The sequence below is a fragment of the Pseudophryne corroboree genome, chromosome 10 (genome assembly GCF_028390025.1).
Source record: "Pseudophryne corroboree isolate aPseCor3 chromosome 10, aPseCor3.hap2, whole genome shotgun sequence".
In the NCBI taxonomy this organism is placed as follows: domain Eukaryota; kingdom Metazoa; phylum Chordata; class Amphibia; order Anura; family Myobatrachidae; genus Pseudophryne; species Pseudophryne corroboree.
In genome coordinates this window covers 376567471-376582469 of record NC_086453.1, presented here as the reverse complement: position 1 = coordinate 376582469, position 14999 = coordinate 376567471, and the positions used below count along the sequence as shown (strand labels likewise).

The 14999-nt window shown below is 53.7% G+C and overlaps 1 protein-coding gene across 1 annotated transcript in view; it reads right to left on the bottom strand.

The window, feature by feature from the left end:
* The window catches only part of ACAD8 (acyl-CoA dehydrogenase family member 8), a 128507-nt gene that overhangs the window by 112768 nt on the left and 740 nt on the right, over nucleotides 1-14999 (bottom strand). The window lies entirely within an intron of this gene.

Below are 14999 nucleotides of genomic sequence, written 5' to 3'. Positions count from 1 at the left end.
GGTCATCATACAAAAGCCCTAAAGACCCCAGAAAGGCGTCTACAGACAACAATGCCGGATCCTCTGCTTTTAAACCAAAAGCCCAGGTCTGGGGATCCCCCTGGAGCAAAGAAATAATAATTCCGACCCGCTGAGATTCAGTACCTGAGGAGATAGGTCTTAAACGAAAATAAAGTTTACAGGACTCTTTAAAATTAAAAAACTGCTTCCTATCACCAGAAAAACGGTCAGGCAAGTGCATTTTCGGTTCAGGAACTACCCTCGGGGAAGTTCGTAAAAGATCTTCCTGCGACTTCACCCGAAGGGAAAGATCCTGAACCATCTGAGTAAGTTCTTGAATCTGGCTAACTAGAAGCTGGCCAGGATTTGGCCCTAAACCAGTGGGATTCATGAGGCCGACAAACCTTACAAAACTGAATAAGGGAAAAAATCAAACCCTGTTTAATTTTAAGTTTTGGTGTGGCCGGTAATAATGTTATGATTCCAGCACTCTGGTCTGAGGTGGTCCTATTGCAAGGACCGGAGCACTGGAACGGAATGCTGGGGAAGGGAGCGGGAATAGAAAGTAGCCCCTGGCGCCCTAACTCCGTTGTCTCGCCCGTGTGGTCAGAAATCCCCTGCGAGACTATGGTTGCTTGAGCCCATGGCAGCCGCGTTTGAAGGGCGGATTATGTCTGCCCAACTCCGATGCCCCCTCAGGTCTTAATGGGAGACAAAGGGAAATCCGAGACAGGGTGATAACAAGGGGCCCTCTGACTAAACAACCAGGCCAGGGGCTACAAGCTAACTGACTAAACCTGAGGTATGTGCGGTAACCCGCCAGGGAAAAGGACAACCAAAATCCACTAGTCCGTACTCCTACCCAGCACCGCTGGATACCAGAGTGGATCTGTGGGAGCGGAATCCTCCGCAAAAGCTCCGGAACACAAATAATAAATGATAAATAATTAAGCGGCCCAAGCCGCAACACACGGCTACGCCGTGACTCACGAACACCACTGGATGTTCAAAGGTGCTCAGTCAGGACTCCAGGAACAGATGACGACTTCCGAGTACAGGACAACTGAGAACAGGAACGACCGGATACAGCAGGACTGGAAACACTTTCAGCAAACAGATTCAGCATTCAGGAAGCTATTACCGGCGTCTGTGAGAAGCCCAGGAAGTGTATTTAACAGGGAGTCCTCCAATCAGCTGTTTGGAGGCTGATTGGATTAAATGCCATACAGCTGCCAAGCTGCATGGCCAGGAAAACAGACATCTCATTATTTAAATTGAACCCAGCAACGGGGAACGCAGTCCGTAAGTGGCGTCCCAGTTGCTAGGGTCCGTGCGGCTCCGTGCGCCCGGCGTCTAGCGTTGCCAGGGAGCCGGCGGCTGTACGCGCACGGCGTCCCTGGTTGCTAGGTGCTGGGCCGCAGCGACGAGCGGACCACGGCGCCTAACACCCATACCTCCAGCACTGGGAGAGCCCTAGCAGCCAGGCTGCAGGGCTAGGGGAGCCAGCACAGACAGGGTCCTAGCAGCCAGGCTGCAGGACTAGGACACAGTATTCCACAAACCAGACATTGTGTAAAATAATAGAAAGTACAGTGTGTTGTAAGGCACTGCAGTGCCTAGGTATGTGGAGCCTGTGCAGGCTCAGAGTGTATTTAAATGTATAACATGTACAGTGTGATTTAAATGTAATGTATTTCAAGGTAAATTGCACTTACTTGGTTGTGTGTCCCAGGAGGGGGGAATCCATGGCTGTGCAGGCTGATGGATTCTCCCAGACCTTTTCCCCAAAAAACGGAATGCTTTCCCATCCAGCCTCACACTTCCAAGGGGCACAGGGAGAGAGAGAAGCAGCTCAGCTATGAAACAAGCTGAGTGGTTTCTTGGAGCTCCATGGAGATCACCCGTAGTGGCCAAGAGACCTGGACCGGGGAGCCAGGCTGCCCAGCTCTGGAGCCCAAATCCAGGCTGCAGGCAGTGAGATGGGTCCCGGGCAGGTTTCTGGAGGTCAGATTTAGGAGGGAAAACTTCCCCCAGCCAGACTGAACGGCACCGGGGAGTATCCTGACTCTCCAAGATGGGAGAGTCAAAGGAGACCGACCACTCCCCACTGTCCATAGAGGACAATGTTAGCTGTGCATGTGACCAAGGCATGCACAGCTCATGGGTAAACATTGATTGGTTGTGCACCACAGGGCGGGCTTACCCCCTGTGGTAAGGGGTCTTGGAGAGGGATAGAAGGAGGGCAGTTGGCCCATAGGTGTGTATTATTCCATCTTATTCTGCTGAAAACATCTGATTGTATGCTGTTACCCCTAGCAATAGGGAGGAGCCTTTTTAAAGGTTATTGAGCAATAAACATCTTTGCCTCAAGAAGACTGCTTCATCTTGTGACCAACAGGGTTAGGCCAAACCTAGCCCCGTCCTCCGGCTGTCCAGGAAGCACCTAGCGTCTCCAAGCTCCGCCTTCCGCCAGCTACCGGTAGAGGCCTAGCAAGTGGCTAGTGGGGATTCGTCAGCACCACACAGCTGTGATAAGGCAGTGCGTCGGCACATACAGAGCAGAACCGTGGTTCCAAACGCCACGGCAGGTTAGGAGTTTGGTGGTGGCAGCGAGAACCCGCCCACAGCGCAGTGGGTGGAGTCAGTAACAGGCGGTTACTGACGGTAAGCGGGAATCCCCTATGTGGTCAGGCCTCGTGCGGCTTGACCTTCCATTCTGTGCGCAGTCAACGGGACGCGAAAGCGGCGAGTGCTTTCGTACGGTACCGTCCTGTCACAGAAATTGGTGGCATAGCGGCGGGATATTCCCAGGCGCCTTTTCATCACCCGATTGGAGAAGCCGAGTTACTCAGGAGAGGAGTAACTGCAGCGCAGGAGAACGCACAAGATGGCGGAATTCAGCGGAATGTCCAAGGATGATCTGGAGATCGTGTGCCAGGAGAAGGGTGTGGATATCCCTTCCAACGCGTCCAGAAGCGTCATGAAGGCGGCGCTCATGAGCTTGGAGGAGTCCCATCGGGCGGAGGTGGAAAGCACTGACGGCGTCAGCATCGCAGAGGACGGCCCAACAGTGGACCTTCGTAAGGAACCGGTGAGACCCACAAGCCCCGCCCTCTCTCACAGCAGCAATGTTTCCCAGCAATCCCTAGCAGGGCCAGGATCCCAACGTCCCAGGGGGGGCGGCCCGGATACCCTAGCAGATCTGCTAGCGGAATTGGGGGAAAGGGCAACGGAGCAAGAACGCATGCTTGTCATCCGGATGTGGCATGCGGAGCGGGCATCACCAGCCGTGGTACCCCGGGAGCCGTTGTCAGCTGTTGTACACAGATCAGGACGAGTTCAGTTTGCCAAGTTTGCAGACAGTGATGGGGACATTGATGGACATTTGCAAGTTTTTGAAAGGACTTGTAAACTACACGATCTACCCAAGTCAGAGTGGGTGAGACACCTTGTGCCCACTCTGCATGGAGAGGCCTTGGAGGCCTATCGAGGAGTGGCCACGGAGGACTATGGGAACTACGACGAAGTTGCGAAGGCCCTCCTCCAGCGATTCTTCATCACTCCAGAGTCTTACAGGAAGAAGTTCAGAGACTTGCCCAAGAATCCTAGCAGCACCCATGGGCAGTTCGCCACCCAGCTGCGGCAGTACGTGGTGAAGTGGGTGAAAGATTCTGAAGCCACTACATGGGACGCACTGATCGACCTGATCTGCAGGGAGCAGTTCTACTGCAGGTGCGCCCCAGAAGTGAAGGAGTGGGTGCTAGATCGGGAGCCACCCAGCTTAAAGATGGCTGCCCAGTTAGCCGACAAGTATGTGGCAATTCGGCCACAGGGGCAGAAGCGCCCAGCCAGCAGCCAGCTCCAGAAGACTGCACCACCAAGGGGACCCCCCTCTTCAGCTCATCACCCCCAAAGACAAGCATCTTCCAACCCGGGTGCTCTTGGCCAGCAACCGCACCGCAGCGTCCCTGCAACTGATCAGAGATCATCGGTGCCACGACTGGAGAAGTGCTACGGCTGTGGGAAAATCGGACATCTGAGGATGAACTGTCCTGCATCCCAAGCACCCCAGACTCGTGCCCCAAATCCGAGTGCTGGAGCCCGGATCGCTTGTTTGACGAGAGATGAGCCTACAGAGACTGTTCCCCCTCCAGTCAGTCCGATGGAGTGTGGCGAGAGACAGGTGCACTCTGCGGAGAGAGTCACCTGCATGGCCAAACAGCCCCTACACAACATGTGGAGGCACCTGCAGCCGGTCCACGTGGGACCCCTGCAGGGGGAAGGCCTAAGAGACTCTGGGGCCTCAATCACTGTTGTGAGCCCCCACCTTATAGATCCTGCTGCAGTAGTGCAGGGTCGCACTGCCACGGTCACCCTGGCAGAAGGAACAGAGAAAGCGGTTCCCATGGCAAGAGTCTACCTGGACTGGGGAGCTGGACCAGAGTTGCGAGAAGTTGCCGTCATGGATGGTCTCCCAACTGATGTGGTCCTAGGAAATGATCTGGGTGGTGGGATCGTCACTACGTTTGTTGGCGCCATTCCCCGGAGTCAAGTTCCAAAACCACCGTTGACATCAGCTACTCCAGCACAGCCCAGCCCAGAGGAAAAGACTACAGCTGCTAGACAACTGCCAGCACAGCCAACCACAGCTTCAACCAGCCCAGAGGAAAAGATTACAGCGGCTAGATCAGCACATCGACCCCGCATGCCTTTTGCCTCTGGTATGCCCACGTCCACTAGCAACGCAGAGGATGTCGGTTCCAGCTCGTTTGATCCTGTGGGGGTGCCCAATGATGCTCCTGACCCAAGTGGTTTGCCAACTCCGGCGGTGAGTATGAGAAACCACACTGACTTTTCCATGACTGACCCCTACCAGACTGACCCTAGTAGTCCCCACCTAGATCCCCCTGTAGAGTGTCCCAATTTAGGAGAGATTGAGGGCCACAGGCAGCAGTTTAGGGAGGCTCAACTCTCTGACCCATCCCCGAAAGGCATGAGGCGCCACTCTGGCAGCGGCCTTGACAGGGTTGGGGCGGGAAGTTTGACCTGGCGGGAAGGGTTAAGGTACAGGGTAGACAGGAAAGTGGGAGAGGATAGACCAGATAGGGAATGTGTCCAACTGGTCCCCTCAGGGAACGTTCCTGCGCAACCGGTGTCGGTTGCCAGCGAAACCCCTTTGGACAGTAACCCGGAGACAGAACGTACCCTGAAGTGCCTGACACAGAGCTTACCCTGGTCTGGAATGTCGGATGACGCCCAGACCACATGTAAGGCTGGTGCCATGCGTTGGCAGCCGGGGCACTCCAGCGGTTGTGTTGTCTCTGGGCCTCTGCCCATAGGAGAACCCTTGCAGCAAGTTGCTGTGGACATAGGTCCCCTACCTGTGCACCGTAGATCGGGGAAGACACGCAGCCTCCCTGTAGTGGATGCCACACAGGATCCAGAGGCTGGTGGTCTGGCCTCCATCACTGTGGCACAGGTAGCGGACGAGGAGGAAGGAGTAGGCCTAGGTGACAGGGTAGGTTTCCCGAGTCATAGGTCGACGGAGGAGGATTGGAGGGCAGGTCTGACCGTTAGGGCAGACAGTTGCCAGATAGGTATGACGGAGGTGCAGTGCCTGGGGCACCATGTGGGAGGAGACAGGGGTAGGCCCAAACCAGAGGGGGAGGAGGCAACCAGAGGCTGTCCCCGACCCACATCACCCAGACCGGTACTGACCTTAGAACCTGTAAGGCCCTACGGACACGTTGTCATTGACTTTAGTCCTGTAGTGAACCCCTTGACAGAGATGGCTAGGAAGGGCATTCCCAAGTCAGTGGACTTTGCACCCGCTTGCGAGTTGGCATTCCAGTCATTGAAGGAGGCTCGGGTACCCGCTCCCGTACTGATGGCGTACATTCTTGACCAGGACTGTGTGTTACGAACTATTGCGCCACTGCACGGACTGGTAGCAGTACCGAGCCAGAAAGAGCCATATGGGCAGGGGCACCCTGTGGCCTGTTTGAGCAGGAAACTGCTATTGTGGGAGGTGGGGTATGCCACAGTTGGGACACCGTGGGTGGCACTTGTTTGTAACTGGCCCCCCACCGTGGTGACTTACCACCTACCGGTTAGGTGGCTGCAACCTACCTTGGGGGAATTGGACAGACTTTTGTGGTGGAGCCTTGAACTTGGACTTCAGGTGGACTATTTGAACATTGTGCACCCACGAAGAGAGGCCCACTACACTATGGATGAACTGTCTAGGCCAGAGCCTACACCCCCCAGGTAGCGTCCCCTTCACCCCAACGGACTGCGGGACCAGGACCCAAATCGTTGGGACATGGGTCCCTGGTTGACCCGCTTGAATGGGGGGGGAGGAGTGTGGCCGGAGAGCCCCAGCCACGAGGGAAATGGCCGCCGCAGCACTGAAGGGGTTAACCCCTAGTGCCCGGCGCCATTTTAAAGGACAATGGGCGCTTGGCGCCAGATTTGAAAAATGTATTGGGCGCTAGGCGCCGTGTTTTATTAAATGTTTAAGTACATGTATTTTTATATGTGCCGTGGTCCCGGACCTCTCCGGAGACCACGGCAGGGAGGACAGCCCCCGGCGCGCTCAGCAGAGTGTGCGCGCCGGGGGAGAGGACAGCCGCTGACCGCCGGAGTCCGGGAGCTCCGCTCCCGGCAGCGGTCAGTGCAACCCCGGGCGCACTGGAGTGTGCGCGCCGGGGAAAAGGAAGAGCCGCCGCTGGGGGCTGGGAGCTCTGCTCCCGGCGCCTCAGCCCAGCACGGGTGGCCAGCCGCAGCAGCCGGGACGGACGTCCCGGGCTGCTGGGCAGCGAGGGGGGTGCGCCGCAGCCCCGGCTCCCCGCCGGACGCTGCGGCGAGGCTACAAGACAGGCGCCGCTCACGGGGGACCGGGCTAGCCGGCTCCCTAGCGGCGTGGGTGCAGTTAGGCTGATGAGCGCTGGGGTCCGGGAGCTACGCTCCCGGCGCCTCAGCGCTGCAACAAAGCCAGAGTCACGGCGGCCGGGACAAGTGTCCCGGGCCGCCGGGCTTCAGTACAGGGGGGTGCGCCGCTGCATGCGGCGAGGCCACAAAGGTAGTGCCACACTGGGGGGACAGGGAGGGCCAGCTCCCTGGACCCCAGTGGCAGGCAGGCAGGCTGGAGGGTGGGGGAAGCCAGCCCCATACCTCCAGCACTGGGAGAGCCCTAGCAGCCAGGCTGCAGGGCTAGGGGAGCCAGCACAGACAGGGTCCTAGCAGCCAGGCTGCAGGACTAGGACACAGTATTCCACAAACCAGACATTGTGTAAAATAATAGAAAGTACAGTGTGTTGTAAGGCACTGCAGTGCCTAGGTATGTGGAGCCTGTGCAGGCTCAGAGTGTATTTAAATGTATAACATGTACAGTGTGATTTAAATGTAATGTATTTCAAGGTAAATTGCACTTACTTGGTTGTGTGTCCCAGGAGGGGGGAATCCATGGCTGTGCAGGCTGATGGATTTTCCCAGACCTTTTCCCCAAAAAACGGAATGCTTTCCCATCCAGCCTCACACTTCCAAGGGGCACAGGGAGAGAGAGAAGCAGCTCAGCTATGAAACGAGCTGAGTGGTTTCTTGGAGCTCCATGGAGATCACCCGTAGTGGCCAAGAGACCTGGACCGGGGAGCCAGGCTGCCCAGCTCTGGAGCCCAAATCCAGGCTGCAGGCAGTGAGATGGGTCCCGGGCAGGTTTCTGGAGGTCAGATTTAGGAGGGAATACTTCCCCCAGCCAGACTGAACGGCACCGGGGAGTATCCTGACTCTCCAAGATGGGAGAGTCAAAGGAGACCGACCACTCCCCACTGTCCATAGAGGACAATGTTAGCTGTGCATGTGACCAAGGCATGCACAGCTCATGGGTAAACATTGATTGGTTGTGCACCACAGGGCGGGCTTACCCCCTGTGGTAAGGGGTCTTGGAGAGGGATAAAAGGAGGGCAGTTGGCCCATAGGTGTGTATTATTCCATCTTATTCTGCTGAAAACATCTGATTGTATGCTGTTACCCCTAGCAATAGGGAGGAGCCTTTTTAAAGGTTATTGAGCAATAAACATCTTTGCCTCAAGAAGGCTGCTTCATCTTGTGACCAACAGGGTTAGGCCAAACCTAGCCCCGTCCTCCGGCTGTCCAGGGAAGCACCTAGCGTCTCCAAGCTCCGCCTTCCGCCAGCTACCGGTAGAGGCCTAGCAAGTGGCTAGTGGGGATTCGTCAGCACCACACAGCTGTGGTAAGGCAGTGCGTCGGCACATACAGAGCAGAATCGTGGTTCCAAACGCCACGGCAGGTTAGGAGTTTGGTGGTGGCAGCGAGAACCCGCCCACAGCGCAGTGGGTGGAGTCAGTAACAGGCGGTTACTGACGGTAGGCGGGAATCCCCTATGTGGTCAGGCCTCGTGCGGCTTGACCTTCCATTCTGTGCGCAGTCAACGGGACGCGAAAGCGGCGAGTGCTTTCGTACGGTACCGTCCTGTCACAGAGGGTATGGAACGGAAGTGTATGTATATATGTATGTGTGTGCATACCTCCCAACATGACTCTCTCCAGGAAGGGGTACAGAATGCTCTGTTCCTGGACTTCCCTCCTAATTGATGATTGCCATTACCTGTGCTGAAACACCTTTCTTATTGATTAACCTGTTCAAAACAGGTGACGGCAATCACAAATTAAGAGAAAAGTCCAGGAGCAGAGCATTGTGTCCCTCCTGGAGAGGGTCATGTTGGGAGGTATGTGTGTGTGTGTGCGCATGTGTGTGTGTATATATATATATATATATATATCTCCTATATAGTAGCCCAGATCTGTGACTTTGTGCCTCTTTTGCTAATGCTGGGCGGAGTCACAACACTGGGCGGAGTTAGTCAAAGAGTCACAGATCTGGGCAAATCTATAGGAGACTAGGAGCAGAAGCAGATGGTATGGGCATGGCACAGGCAGGGGTGCATACCTCCCAGCTTTCTTAAGGCAGACAGGGGTGCATACCTCCCAGCTTTCTTCCGGCAAAAGGAGGGACACACGTGCGGCGAAAAGGGGGCGTGGTCAGCGAAAAGGGGCGTGGCTTCACAGGAGGCCCACAATTGCGCGCCACGCCCCCATTTTCGTCAGTGAGGGGGAATGCCCAGCACTCTGGAAGCTGCTGGCATGCCCCCAGGGGCGGATTATGAGTCTGGAGGGACCAGGGCACTTGAGACAAGGGGGCCCTATCTCACTGCTGTGCCTGCTGCCGGTTCAGGGGCGTGGCCTAATAGAGGCATGCGTGGCCACGCCCACTTATGCAAATTCAGGTTTGTTTTTTTTTTTTTTATGGGATTTTGGCCCCTCAGCTAGGGGTAAATCCAGAGGGGGTAGTCGCTCCCCCCTACACACCCGCACAGGCAGAAGATAGCCTCCCTGCAACACCACAGACCTGCCAATACGCTGCAGCGTGTGCTGACTGTAGCACAATGCTGCTGGCAGACTGTTGCTGGCAGTACGGGGGAGCTTCAGAGCTGGGACAGAGCTACTCCAGCTGGGGGGCCCCCTAAAACTGTGTGGCCCAGAGTACGTACCCCCTGTGCCCCCCCCCCCTTAATTCGGCTCTGCTGCTGGGCCCCCCCTTAATGCATACTCCCTGATGCCCCCTCTCCTCCTGTCTCCACTAAACACAACAGAGAGTACAGGAGCTTCCCAACTACCCCCCCCCCCCCCTCCCACCGCGGAACACTGCGGCCCGCGGGTGGGACAGCGGGACAGACCCCAAAAAATGGGACTGGCCCGCGAAAATCAGGACAGTTGGGTGGTATGGGGGGGTGTGAGGTGGTTGCCGTACAGACAGACGGGCACCGGCTCACTGTGTGCTTGACCCCCACATCAGCATACTCAGCAGGGGCTCTCTGGCGCGGCGGAGCGTCACTTTCTGGCACACTCCGCGCTTCTTAGCTGCAGTTTTGTGGGGCACCTGCCGCTGTGCATGTTCCATACTGCCTCTGTTATCTCCAGCCCCGGCAACCCCACCGCTAGCTGCAACGCTGCCGCCCACAGTGAGGTGCGCACAGCTTCTTCTGACACTTTAGCCGGCGGGCAGCGCTGCAGAAGTCCGCGCTGCTTGCAGGCTCCGACCCCCTCCTACCACAGTGCCCGGCTGCCGCGAGGTCCGCGCCGCGTGTATGCTATGACCCCCTCCTCCCTCCAGCCGCAGCGTCTCCTGGGGGCTAACCAGTCACTCCCAGTCTCCCCTTACCACGGTGCCCGGCAGCCGCGCGAGGTCTGCGCTGTGTGACTGAAGAGTGGGGGGAGGGATGTGGGCGTTCAGAGGAAGCAGGACTCCAGCCTGAGAGAGTCAGCCATGCCAAGTCTCCACCAGCAGCAGATCCCAACAAGTTGGAATGGAAAAGCAGCAGCCAGCAGCAGTGACTCCGGTAAGACACATCTGTCTGTCACCACTGTTCTGTCCCTAATACCAATCTCTCCCATGCCCTGTGTTCTGTCATGTCCCTGTCACCCCTGGCCTTGCCCCTGTCCTGGCCCCGTCGTCCCTGTCCTGGCATAGTCACCCCTGTCCTGGCCCCGTCACCCCTGTTCTGACTCTGTCACCCCTGTCCTGGCCCTGTTACTGCATACCCTCCAACTACCTTTTTGGCAGGTACAGTACCCGCAGCACCTCCAGACCCCTCCCCAATGCACCACACCTCTGCACCTTCCCCTCCACCACATGCGGCACCCCTCCCCCACACGCTGTGCCTCCAGACCCCCTACACCACCTGCGGCTCCTACTTTCCCGCCCCTCCACCACCCACAGCACCTCCAGACCCCCTCCACCATCCACCCCCCATATATGTCTCCCCCCACACCTGCCCCCCCTCCACCCGCAGCATCTGCAGACACCCTCCTCCATCCACGGCCCCCCCTCCCTCCCCCACCCACGGCACCCCTGCACCCAACCCTCCACCACCTGCAGCGCATCCGGACCCCTTTCCCCATCCGCCGCACCTGCCCCTCCCCGACCCGCGGCGCCTCCGGACCCCCTACCCCACCCCCCGGCACCCCCGCCCCTTCCCATCCCACAACACCTCCGGAACCATTCACCCATCCGCAACATCCCCGCACCTGCCCCTCCCCCACCCGTGGCACCCTCCCCCACCTGCAGTGCCTCTGGACCTCTCCCCCATCTGCAGCCCCCACTCCTCTGCCCCTCCCCCACCCGCAGCACCTCCCGACTCTTCCTCATCCGGGCCCCCCGCATCCGCCCCCCCTCCACCTGCAGCATCTACAGACACCCTCCCCCATCCGCAGTCCCCCCCGCACCCGCTACATTCTGTACATCGTGCCCTGCAGGTGCTGTTCACGCTGTCGCAAGGGGCTGCGCCTCCTTCACCATCGCATGCCTTTTCATTGTGCAATATTTAACCACTAACAAAGGAATGCAGGTAATACTCTATATAATACAAATATTGAACCCCAGAAAGGCATGCAAGGGTTAAGGGTGCGTAGCCCCTTGCGACGGTGTGAAGAGCGCCCGTAGGGCGCGATGAAGCACCTAGTATATATATATATTGTGATGTTAGTGTATTAGAATGCTTAATATTTGTAGACACTCCCTTACTAACTAAGCCTGAATCTTCAGTGATGGTCCCTGGGACCAGGGGGATGCTGGGAAGTGGGTGGTCCAGTGTGCAGTGTGTCTGGAGTTGGTGATGGAATAAACAGCACAGCAGTGAACTCACATGTCTCTGTGTCCTGATGACTGGATTTACAAACGTATGAACAAAACATGGTGTCAGAAGAAGTTTAACTTGGACTGCTAGTGCTCTCAGAGTGTGACAGAATCCTGCAGCAGTCTGTACGGCTGTGATACTCAGTGTCTGCAAAGCCTGCCGTGTGCTACTATCTTCAAACAGTGAGTAACCATGGATAAACTAGCTCCTCCAACCGGCATGCTGATGTCTGGTAACTTGTCTGAAAACTGGAAAAGATTTAAGCAAAGGTTTAATATATATCTTGCTGCAGGTGGAGCTGATACAAAGGCTGACAAAACGAAGGCATCCATTTTCCTTCATGTGATAGGAGAGGATGTGCTGGACATTTAGAATAGTTTTCAGTTTGCTGAGGGGCAGAATATGGTGCTATCTTCTATAATGCAAAAGTTTGAAGATTACTTTGTGCCAAGGAAAAATGTGACATATGAAAGATATAAGTTTTTCACATGTGATCAGAAGTCTGTAGATGGATTTGATCAGTATGTTACAGAGCTGCAATCACTCAGTAAAACCTGAGAGTTTGGTGATTTAAAGGATTCACTGATTAGAGATCGTATTGTCTGTGGAATATCTGATAATGGACTCAGAGAGAGACTGCTGAGAGAGCAAAACCTAACACTAGAAAAGGCAGTGACTATGTGTAGATCTGCAGAAATAACTAGATTTCAAGCCAAAAAGTTACACAAGGAAGCTGATGCTGCTGTATGTGTAGTGCAGAAAACAGAGCAAAGCAAACCTCCATTCTCAAGAATGAAGCAGTCTAAGCCACAGTCTAATAAGGAAATGTGTAGTAGATGTGGAAATGCTCACAATCCTAAAATGTGCCCAGCTTATGGTAAAACCTGCATGAAATGTGGTAGACTTAATCACTTTGCCAAATGCTGTAAAATTAAAAGTAAAACAGCCAAAGTGCATGCTGTTAAACAAACAGATGAATTCTTTGTGGATTGCATTGAACTTTGCAGTGCAGATAAGAAAGAATGGATTGTCCCTTTAACTGTGAACGAGATTGTCATTCCCTTTAAGCTTGATACTGGCGCGCAGGTGAATTTAATATCATTTCAAGACTATAAGACTTTTAGAGTAAAACCTAAAATTCATCCAGCCAAAGTGAAAGTTACAGGGTACACTGGGGAGGAAATTCCTGTGAAAGGTACATGCTTAGTGACACTGAAATATAAGGGACAACAGTTTAAAACATCTCTACTGATTGTGGATAAAAATGTGCAACCGATTCTAGGATTAAGCTCCTGTGAGAAACTAAGCTAAGATTATTACAGAGCAACCAGTGCTAAAATTCTTTGATCCTGCAAAAAGAATAAGAATTTCAGCAGATGCTTCGCAATCTGGCCTAGGCTCAGAGCTGTTACAAGAACATGAGGATACAAGGCAACCAGTAAGCTATGCATCAAGAGCACTGACAAGTGCTGAAACAAGGTATGCTCAGATAGAAAAATAACTTCTAGCGATCACATATGCATGTGAGCGATTTCATCAGTTTGTGTATGGTCAAACATTTACAGCGGAAACTGACCGCAAGCCATTGGTAGCTATCATGACTAAATCATTACATGACTGTTTCATGAGAATTCAACGAATGCTTATCAGACTACAGAAATATGATGTACACTTGCTGTACTGTCCCGGCAAATACATGTACATTGCTGATATACTTTCTCGTGCTGTGGACAAAAGTGAGGGTTCCTAAAGTCTGATGGATGAAGAGATAGAAGCCTATGTTAATTTGATCGTAGCTTCTCTACCAGTGTCTCTTGCAAGACAAGAACAGATTAGGAAAGAAACTGAGACAGATGACACAATGAAAGTGTTGAAAGATATCATTCTGAAAGGTTGGCCAGCAGAAAAACATGCGTGCCCGCTGTCTATCCATGATTATTGGATGTACCGCAGTGACCTTACAGTTGTCGATGGTATTATTTACAAAGGCAATAGGTTTGTCATACCTGCACGACTAAGAAAAACTATGCTGTGCAAGATACATGAAGGCCACTTAGGAGAAGAAAAATGTAAGCGGAGAGCGCGTGAAGTTATGTATTGGCCAAGAATTAACCAAGACAAAGCACAGACTACAGCTACATGTGAATTATGTCTTACGTATAGACCAGAGATGGGGAACCTTCGGTCCTCCAGCTGTTGTTGAACTACACAAACCAGCAGGCCTTGCTACAGTTTTGCTATTGAGCCAGGCTAAAACTGTTACAGGGCATGCTGGGATGTGTAGTTCAACATCAGCTGGAGGGCCGAAGGTTCCCCATCCCTGGTATAGACCGAAGCTAACAAGTCGAGCCACTGAGTCCTCACGCAGTGCCAGAGAGACCGTACCAGAAAGTTGGCGCAGATTTGTTTGATTGTAATGGGAAAACGTACATTGTCGTGACTGATTATTACTCTAACTACCCTGAGGTGAAGACACTACATACAACTACTAGTAAAGCCGTAATCAATTGCATGAAGTCAATCTTTGCAAGGCATGGTGTTCCTATGGAAGTGTTCACTGACAAGGGTCCTCAGTTTTCCAGTGCTGAATTTAGACAATTTGCTGATGAGTGGGAATTTGTCCATACTACGTCAAGTCCCCACTATCCACGCTCAAATGGGTTGGTGGAAAGTTCAGTAAAAACTGTAAAGAGTCTCATGAAAAAAGCTCAAGAAGGTAAAGAAGATTTCTACAAAAGTTTTTTAATCTACCGCAGTACACCTTTACAGAATGGACTTTCTCCTGCACAAATGCTGATGGGAAGGAGGATTAGAGCAAATCTCCCGATACATGATGAACTGCTTAATACACATAACTCAGCGTTGGTCAGACTGAGTAAGGAACGTCAACAGGCAAAACAGAAACTGTTCCATGACAGGCGAGCAAAAAGCTTATCTGATCTAAAATCGGGTGACCAAGTCCGTCTCAGAGATCACGAGAAAGGTATTTGGGTGCAGAAAGGTATTGTGCAAGCACAAGTAGCACCAAGATCTTATACTATACGTACAGAGCGTGGAACGGAAGTAAGAAGAAATCGGGTGGATTTAAGATCTCAACCTAACCATAATGAAGACATGACTGAAGAATACCCTTCATCTGACATGTATGATGATCCTGATAATGGTGAACAAACCACGATTCTAGAAAGGTCCAATATGGTCGATGAAACGAAGACTGTGTATGAAAGACCCAAAAGGGAAATACGCAGACCTGAGAGACTCATTGAAACGTGTTAGATGATGTTCT